This window comes from Lethenteron reissneri, chromosome 3 (genome assembly GCF_015708825.2).
Source record: "Lethenteron reissneri isolate LAM-NWPU_2019-01 chromosome 3, ASM1570882v1, whole genome shotgun sequence".
Lineage (NCBI taxonomy): Eukaryota > Metazoa > Chordata > Hyperoartia > Petromyzontiformes > Petromyzontidae > Lethenteron > Lethenteron reissneri.
The window spans coordinates 1,168,695-1,178,748 of record NC_083781.1 but is presented as its reverse complement, the minus strand read 5'-3'; the positions used below and the strand labels follow the sequence as shown (position 1 = coordinate 1,178,748).

Here is a 10,054-nt window from a genome sequence, read left to right as displayed (position 1 = left end):
AACAGCGATGTTCAGGTTGAGCAAAAGAGTGTGGGAGAACAAATCCCTAACGCTCAACACCAAAGTGCAGGTGTACCGGGCCTGTGTCCTTAGCACCCTGCTCTATAGGTCCGAGTCCTGGACAACATACGCCAGACAAGAACATCGACGAAACACATTCCACCTCCTCGGTATCAGATGGCAAGATCGCATTTCCAACACATCAATCTTCAACATGGCCAACATTCTCAGCATGTACTCTGTACTCAGTCAAAGGCGCCTGAGATGGCTTGGGTACATGCGCCGCATGCAGGATGGCAGAACACCCAAGGATGTCTTGTACGGCAAGCTGGCATCAGGCACACGGGCCACTGGTCGCCCAGTTTGCAAATGGGACACGAAGAGCTGTGACATCAACCCATGGGACTGGAAGCTAACTGCCGGCGACCGACTCAGCTGGCAGCCGGCTGTGCAAACAGGCCTCAGGAGAGGCGAGGATTAAAGACACTGCGTGGCAGACCAAGAGGGATTTACGTAAACAAAAAAACACAAACACCCCTGGAGCTTTTCGATTTAAAACTTTCGTGACTGCAGGGATTCATCTTCTTGGTTCTTTTGGTAAAGTCACGTAGAAGGGAAGTAATAAAATAATAAAAATAAAACATAATAAAACAATTCTCACGACGTTTCAAACCAGGTCTGTCGAGGCGACAGCGTCTGAATGACGCAGACCTGGTTTTCACCTGAGGACGGCTGCTTGCGTTGTGGCCGAAACGTCGTGAGAATTGTTTTATTATGTTTTATTTTTATTATTTTATTACTTCCCTTCTACGTGACTTTACCGAAAGAACCATGAAGATGAACCCCTGGAGCTGTCACCGCATTCGCTTGCAATGGATGTGGCAAGGATTGCCACTCAAGAATTGGCCTACTACGTAATTCCAGGCACTGCAAACTCCACAGCTGACCTCGTAAGGCGCAAAATAATTGTCTTCCGAGATACACAGGCCTCATCATAGTGTAAGGGCAACGCCGCAAGTGAGATGGAACAAGACAGAACACGAGGCCAGACATTACAAATAAAAGGGCACAACGAGACAATGAGAATGGAATGATGAACGGAACCAATGTGTCTCACAATGGAACTTGTAATTACCATCTCCTGGTGAACTCGGACCCCATGCCTACAACACATGGCAAGCCCCGGTGGCCATCCAGCAAGGTTTCAGCAAGTTTTTTCCTCTCACACCATATCCCTTCAGACCCATTGTCTTCTCTAAATTGTACCCCATCTTTGCCTCTAAAAGACCATCACGAAAGCCCCATTATTGCTTCAAGATACAAACTACTCGCAGATTTCCCCCATACCCAAATGTAAGGTTAGCTGAACTACTGGAGGAGATGAGGGATGAATCGTTGGGTCAACTTTGACCAACATTGGCCCAATGGTTCCAACCACATACCAACTTTGTATCAAGGTTGGCCCGATAGTAACAACCACATACCAACTTTGGCCCAACATTGCCCCACCTTGGCCCAATGGTTCAAATCACATACCAACATTGTCCCAACATAGGCCTGATGGTCTTCTTCTTCTTTCGTATGGCATTGTGAAAAGCAACAGTTTTTATTTTTCTTAATTCTTGTCATAAATGAATGCAAAGGTTCCTCATCCAGTCCACTGATGTGGATGACGCAGTGTGGATTTCAGCGATACCGCCAGGATGTGCATGGATGGAGCATTCATCGGTGATGTGCTTGATGGTTTGGACTTCTCCACAGTCGCAGTTGGGCGATTCTTTGATCTTCCATTTATGGAACATGTACGCGCATCTGCCGTGTTGTGTTCGAGCGTGGTTCAGTGCGGTCCATAGTCGTCGTGGAAGAGAGAATCCCGGTACTTCCACCGTCGGATCGTGAATTATGTTTTTGTTTGCCACGTCCATAGCTGCCCATGATACAGACCACCGAGTGGCGGTGTCTTTATTTTCGGCTGTTAGAGCGGAGGCGCGTATCCAGAACGGTTTCCTGGATTTTAGCCTGGAGTGTGGGGGTTCCTTTAGATCTTGAGGAGCGGCAGAGTGAAGTTTTTCATTATCTTGTTGTACTCCCGTGTCATCGCATCATCGCGTCGCATGTTGGCCGGAGCGATGTTCGCCAGCACTGGAAGCCACGGGAGCGGAGTAAACTTTAGGGCAGGGGTCCTCAAACTTTTTAAACAGGGGGCCAGTTCACTGTCCCTCAGACCGTTGGAGGGCCGGACTATAGTTAAAAAAAACTATGAACAAATTCCTATGCACACTGCATATATCTTATTTTGAAGTGAAGAAACAAAACGGGAACAAATACAATATTTAAAATGAAGAAGTAAAGTTAAATCAACAAACTTGCCAGTATTTCAATGGGAACTATGGGCCTGCTTTTGGCTAATGAGATGGTCAATGTCCGGTTCCATATTTGTCACTGCTAGTCGTAACAAGTGATGCAAGTGTGCATCCATTCGTTTAGATCTGGTTGGAGTTTTCAAATGTTTCATTCTGGAAAAATTCTGTTCACAGACATAAGTGCTGCCAAAGATGGTTGCCATTTTGAGTGCATGGTTCCTGAGATGAGGATATGTCTCAGAGGGGAGAGATGCATAGAAATTATGAAGGCTGCTTGACTTGAATGCGTCTTTCAGAGTCACAATTCTGCAGTTCAGCCAGTTCCATTTGGTAAATTGTATCCACATTTTCAATGTCAATAGAAAATGGGTTACGGAAAAGCTGTATGTCCTGTTCATGGAGATGAAGCTCTTTAAATCCAAATTGGAACTCCTTTTGCAATTTTTCCAGTGAATCCACACGTTTTGTTTGGGAATGCAACCAATGGTTTTTCCGCTAACAGATTTTGACTTGTGGGGAGATGGCAGAAGTTTTCCTCCTTCACTTGTTTGATGAGGAGGCCTAATTTTACTTCAAATGCTTTGACATGTGATTGCATATCACAGATGAGCTTCCCCTTTCCTTGAAGTTGCACATTGAAACTGTTGAGTAGCTCTGTTACATCTGTCAGAAAGGCAAGGTGCCATTTCCATTCTGCATCATTGAGCTCTGGTACTTCTTTGTTTTTTTAAAGCAGAAAAGCTGTAATCTGTGGAAGTAAGTCATAGAAACGTTTCAAAACTCTCCCTCGACTCAGCCAACGGACTTCTGTGTGATACAGAACATCTTCATAGTCAACATTTAGCTCAGACAGAAATGCCTGAAATTGTCTTTGGTTTAGTGCATGAGCTCTAATGAAGTTAACACAAGATACCACAAATTTCATAACCGAGTCCCACTTCAGTGATTTACTACACAGCGCTTGTTGGTGGATGAGGCAATGTATGGCTATTGGATGAGAATGGTTATGTTTGTCCATCTCTTGGTTAATGCGAGCAATTACTCATTTCTTAGACCCCACCATGCTAGGAGCACCATCAGTTGTCACACTGGCTAGTTTAGCCCAGTTCAGCTCCAAACCATTCACAGTTTGGCAAACCTTTTCATAGATATCCTCTCTTCTTGGTTCTTTCGGTAAAGTCACGTAGAAGGGAAGTAATAAAATAATAAAAATAAAACATAATAAAATAATTCTCACGACGTTTCGGCCACAACGCAAGCAGCCGTCCTCAGGTGAAAACCAGGTCTGTCAGGGAGACAGTGTCTGAATGAAACAGCACACGAGCTTGGAGCATGTATAAGCTGGGTTGGAAACGGGGGAAAGAGCGCCTTGACAAATAATTTGCATATCAAGAGGAATTTAGCATATTTATGGGACATGCAGGAATGTTATTAGTACTACATATGCAGCACGGGCATATGTAGTACTAATCACATTCCTGCATTTCCCATAAATATGCTAAATTCCTCTTGATATTGAAATTATTTTGTCAAGGCGCTCTTTCCCCCGCTTCCAACCCAGCTTATATATGCTCCAAGCTCGTGTGCTGTTTCATTCAGACGCTGTCTCCCCAACAGACCTGGTTTTCACCTGAGGACGGCTGCTTGCGTTGTGGCCGAAACGTCGTGAGAATTATTTTATTACTTCCCTTCTATGTGACTTTACCGAAAGAACCAAGAAGATGAATCCCTGCAGTCACGAAAGCTTTAAATCGAAAGATATCCTCTCCTGTAGTTGTTCCTTTGATGCTTTGCAGTGCAGCAAGCTCTTCTGTGACTTCGAAATAGTCATTCGTCGCACGAATAAAAATTTGAAGTTGTGCAGAATCACGAACATCATTGCTTTCGTCGAGTGCCAAGGAAAAATAGGAAAGTTTTTTTGTGGAGTTTTGCAAATGCTGATGCAAATTGTCTCCCATTTCTTCAATCCTCCGTGTAATTGTAGGTCCTGAAAGACTCACTGTACTAAATAAATCGGCCTTCTCTGGACACATCTCTTTGGCAACAGAAAGAAGGCATTCTTTAACAAATTCTCCCTCCACGAATGGTCTGCCAGTGCATGCTATTAGCTTGGCAACTTGAAACCTTGCTCGCAGTGATGAAATATTTAGCTGCTTCTGCTTCACAAAACTATTTCGCTGAGTTGTTAATGTATTTTTCAGTTTTAATATTTTATCTTTTCTCACTTCTCCGACCAAACAAGCAAATGTATCTTTATGTTGAGTTTTATAGTGTTGACGTAAATTGTATTCTTTGAACACAGACACTATATTCTGGCATATCAGACACACAGCTCTTTCCTTGTACTGCATGAAAAAATAATCATAAGTCCACTGTTCTTTGAATATCCTACACTCCGAGTCAATTTTTCTCTTTCTTGACATCATTGTTTCCTAGGGAGTCAAAATTGCTATTAGTAAAATACCAATATATACAGCGCTACAAAAACAATATACCAGCAATAACTTTGCCCACACAGAGACATACAGACTGCACTGCCCATCAATGCAGTCTGATTGGGGGAAACTCCGCCCCCTCTCCCTCTTCCACCAATGACCGTCCTTCTCATGTAGAAAAAAAGTAACAGACAGGCAGCGGCGGCAAAAACACCCGGCGGGCCGGATAAATGTCCTCGGCGGGCCGCATGTGGCCCGCGGGCCGTAGTTTGAGGACCCCTGCTTTAGGGAACCGCTGATGATACGAAGCGCGTTGTTAATTTCGGCATCGACAAGGTTCGTGTGAGGGCTTGCACCCCACACTGCGGCACAGTACTCCGCAGTGGAGTGAACAAGGGCCTACGTCGATATCTTCAACGTGCTGGCATCACTTCCCCAGGTTGTTCCTGCAAGTTTCTGAATAATATTCACTCGTGCTTTCGTTTTACCTTCAGCTTGCTTGAAGTGGTGATGGTAGTTAAGTGTCTGATCCAGGCTAACACCTAGATACCGAGGGTGTTCACCATGCCTTAGCTTCGCCCCGCAGAAGTTAATGTTCAATGTTTTCGAAGCTTGTCTGTTGTTCAGGTGTACGGCGGAGACGACACTCTTTGATGGGTTTGGCTTAAGGCACCAATTCTTGAAGTATTCTTCCAGAGTCTTCAGATCTTTTTCGAGGACTGCCTCAGTGTCCTCCATATTCCGTGCTTGGGTTGCAAGCGCGATATCATCCGCATATGTGAACATATGGCAAGATGTCGCTGGAATGTCGCTATTATAGAGATTGACCAGCGCTGGTGCCAGAGCTGATCCCTGTGGGAGTCCATTGTTCAATCTTCCTGGGCTGCTGGCAGCTTCACCAAGGTGGACGGTGAACCATCGGTTGCTCAGCATTTCCGTGACTAGTCTAATTGTCGGGCGGCAAGGCACGGCTTTCGCAAGCTTCAGCAGGAGTCCCTTCCATCATACGGTATCGTAAGCTGAAGAGAGGTAGATGAAAGTTGTTGCTGTTTTGAGCTGGTGTTCAAACCGGCTTCGATGTGACTTGTTAAGGCAAGCACCTGGTCGCAAGAATTTTGACCAGTTTTAAATCCTGCTTGTTCCCGGGAACTATTTCCTCAAGCGTGGGCATCATCAGCCTTTTGAGCAGAAGCCGCTCCATTAGTTTGTAGCAGACGTTGAGTAGGGAGATAGGGCGGTAGTTTTGAGCGCCCGATGCGTACTTGCCTGGTTTCAGAATGGCTATTATCCTTGCCTCTTTCCACTCCTTGGGAACGATGCTTGTGGAATGGATGTCAGTGAAGAATGCAGTTAGGCATTTTCTTGCTCTTGGTCCCAAGTTCTTGATGAATTCTGGATAAATAGCGTCAAGACCTGAGGCTTTCCCGCATTTCAACTGGGCAATACCGGCATCTACTTCCTCCACTGAGAATGGACGGGAGAATTCAGAGGTTTCTTGGCAGTTATCTAGTGTGCAATAAAGTTCTCTGTAGACTTGCCGTCTTATGCTTTTGTCGATGGTACCAACCACATACCAACATTGGCCCAACCTTGGCCCAATGGTACCAACCGCATACCAACGTTGGCCCAACATGCTTTGGCGTTTGCTGTTTGCCTTTTGGCGTTTATTTGCTCGCTAGCACCGGTGAGACATAGCCATAAAGGAAACTGTCTCTCGTGTAGACAAATCACTTTCAAGGACAATGGCGTACATTAAATGATCAAAGGATGCGTGTTTGCCTGTTTTACCACAGGTATGTGCGGTTAATGCAGACGATGTCTATTAAAAAGGTGTCTTTTGGTGTTTTAACATCTTAAATAGCTGTAATATTCTTACAGATATTTTTTGTACCAATGTTGAACGCTTACTGAGGAGAGAGGGGCTGAGGGTAAATGGTGACAAATGGGTACAGGGCCTCCTGCCAAGCGTGGGGTCTAGATGCTGGGACTCTGCTAAGATCAAATCTAGCTTAGTTGTATTTCTATATATCTAGGTATTTGTTTATCTTTCCATTACTTTGCACTCCTATCGTGTTGTTGTATTGTTTGTTGTTGTAACAGTCTGCCCATCCCTACTGGACATCTGTGAAAAAAGAGCTTCATAGCTCATCGGATTCTTGCAGTATAAAAACATATTCTGATTCTGAATATTGGTGGTGCCCGGGACTGACTGACACGAATTGTCGCGTTAATTCCGTCCCCTAAAGACACTGCTGGTGGGGAAAACTGTTCCCTGAGAGTCTCTTCCTGTGCTGCTGAACTACTATGGACAAAACCTAAGAACCCTGTTGTATGCCTGGATTTTTACAGTACAGTACTGTTTGAGCCCTTCAATAATAGCAACTCTGTCTTGTATCGCGAAACACAAGAATCTGACTGTACTAATAATGGCACGTAATCCAAGCATCAACACCTTTAAACGGCTGAACCCACTGAGCACATGACCCTAAAACACAGCAACGAGGAATGTTTAGCCACTGCTCTTGACAACGACTGACCATCTATCCAGTGACACTAACAATGCAATTCACATAAGCTGTAAGTGCTGTATACGTGTGTGTGTGTAAAACAGACCTTGGACAGGGCTGGCACCAATGTTCCTGCTGCGGTGTAACAGCAAACACAGTGCAGACTCTTCATTTTAATTAATTGTCAACTCACTCTTAGTCATCGTCCCGGCCCATGGACAGATATCCCGTAGGTTTCCACTGCACATTTCGCCATTTGTATCCACTTTCCTCTGCACCAATCTCTTACGTCGTCGTCGTTAAGACGTTCCCTGTGAGGTCTTCTTCTCTTTCCGATTACTTCCATTATTCCAAACAACACTTTTAATTGTCCTGTTGTTGTCCATCCTACATGTGTGTTAAAACAGTGCCTGCATCATCAGGTCGCCTTCTTCGATGTAAACATATTTTCTCACTTCTACGTTAGTCACTCTTTGGGCCCAGTTTAGATGCAGTCAGGGGCGGTTTCTTCATTAGGGCGATTGGGCGACGCACCACCAAAGTGTGAAAGGGACTTTTTCAATCACATTCAAAATCTCATTCAACCAGAGTTACGCTAGCCGTTACTGTGCCTCTGGATATAGTCCAATCAGCATCATGTCACGTTCTGTGGAGTACCGCCTCTTTTTGGACAATATCACTCCGGCTGAGAATCGCCCAGAGTGTTCCCATAGACTTACATTCAAAGATGTTTTTTTTCGAACGGCGGGCGCTGCAATGCATTCTCTATGGCTTCCGGGAGGGCTCGCACTAACGTGCTTACGTCATCATACGTAAGCACGTTTCAGTCAACAATATTATTTGTCGCCACCTAGTGGAATCTTTAATAAAATAAACTGAGTGGATTGTAATAATAGTGAGTATAGAAACAAACAAGGAGATGTATTGTAAGACTCACTTTATTTTTCATTAATATTAAAGTAGTGAAGTTGCCTTTACATGCTTAAGCTGTTAATTTATCCATTGCATGGGTGGACCTTATCCTTATCAATCATCCAGACATTTGCCCCCCCTGAGAGATTTTGCAGGAGCCGCCACTGGATGCAGTATCCTTCTGTAGAAATACATTTTGAGCGCCACTATCGTATCTCTGTCAGTCCTTTTCAACGTCCAAGTCTCGCAGACACACAAGGCTGCACTGAACACGCATTGCTCTGAAGATGTTCAGTTTGGTCTTGTCGCTGATTTGCTTGCTCCTCCCAGATGTTATTGAATCCTGACATCACCACTTTGCATTTGCGATCATCACGCTTCTGTCTTCCATGGAGACGTTGTTCCATGTCAGGAGACTTCCCAAGTATAAAATACAATCCTTTACATTCACTATCTTGCTGCTTCTTTAATTATTACTTCATTCCCAATGCCATCCCGTACGAACACCGCCGTCTTTGTATTATCCACTTTAATCCTCAGCCCTGCATCCTTTCCTGACTTATTCACCGGATGGACACTTTCCTGCAGTACAACGCAGCTTTAATCCTATCAGATCTACGTCGTCCTCGAATCTCAAGTCATTTAGCCTTTCTCCTTGCACAAATATCCCTGTGCCATTGTCCTTGAATTGGCATCCGGCACTCTCGTATCTCTCAACAAAGCTCCAGCTCGTCTTTGCCCAGCAGCAGCGCCTTTTCTGCCAACCTCGATCACCCCAAACCTCCATCTCTCATTCTGCAGTATTAGTTTCCACCTGACGCGTAAATTCGATTCCCTGCCACGGCTAAAATCAGTGCGCGAGTGATAGCATAACGCGAACTGGTGATGTCAGCTAACCACGTCCTCCGACAACTATGTTGAACTTCTTTCGCACCGTACGGAGGTGAGAGGGGGACAACAAACTAAACGCAAAAAGCAGTTCTAAAGAATCGAATTTGTAAGCCTAGAATCCCTAGATGATTTAAACGTGCTCACAGCTCCCAGTGGCTTCTTGATATCGTGAGGCAGAGCGTTCCAGACGGCCGCATCAGAAAGCGCGCGATGCGGTGAAGAACGGGGGGGGGGTGGGGGGCCAAGTAGCCCCCCACGATTGACAGAGCGTGTGGGGGGGGGGCCTTCGTCCAGCAGTGGATTGAGCCAAGTGCTTGAGATTGCAACTCGCAATCCGCGTGTCGGGGCCGTGCGAAGGACGCCGCCCCGCGGCAGCAGCGGGGCAGTGTCGGCAAGAGGCCTCCGCGGGGTCCCCGAGCACCCCGAGCACCCCGAGCACCGCGGCCGGGAGATTTTCCGCGGCGTTTGGGTCCCGCGCAGTCAAATAATTCACGGCTCTGATTTTTTTATGATTCCCACGTCTTAGCGGCGCTCTTGTCGGCACGATGACGCCATTTGTTGTGAAGTAAAAAATCAGCATCACAGGCACGGACGGGGTTCGAACCCGCGATCTTCGGTTTACGAGACCGACGCCTTACCACTTGGCCACCGCGCCTCCACGTCCACTGGCGCCTCCACGGCCCCTATGTAAAAGTACAACAGCCTCCCCCAGTGTCCTCGGTTAAACAAGTGAGCGTATTTCGTGTGCACGGCACACACGCGGCGCCGATTTGACGGGATTCGACTGCGGGTCATGTACGGGAACGTGCTACGTGTTGATGTTGGGAGATTACATGTTTTTAAAAATTAAAATTAGTCTGTTACGCGACAGCCGGAATCGAACTCCCGACGTTGGAGGCGACGAGGCAGAGCGGCCGCGTGACGTCATCCAGCAGTCGATTGACCT

At 46.0% G+C, this 10,054-nt stretch overlaps 1 non-coding gene across 1 annotated transcript; it reads right to left on the bottom strand.

Moving 5' to 3' along the window:
• Positions 1-9,691: 9,691 nt before the first annotated feature.
• TRNAT-CGU (transfer RNA threonine (anticodon CGU)) lies at positions 9,692-9,763 on the bottom strand. The gene has a single exon. It is a non-coding gene; the product is annotated as a tRNA-Thr (tRNA).
• Positions 9,764-10,054: the final 291 nt, after the last annotated feature.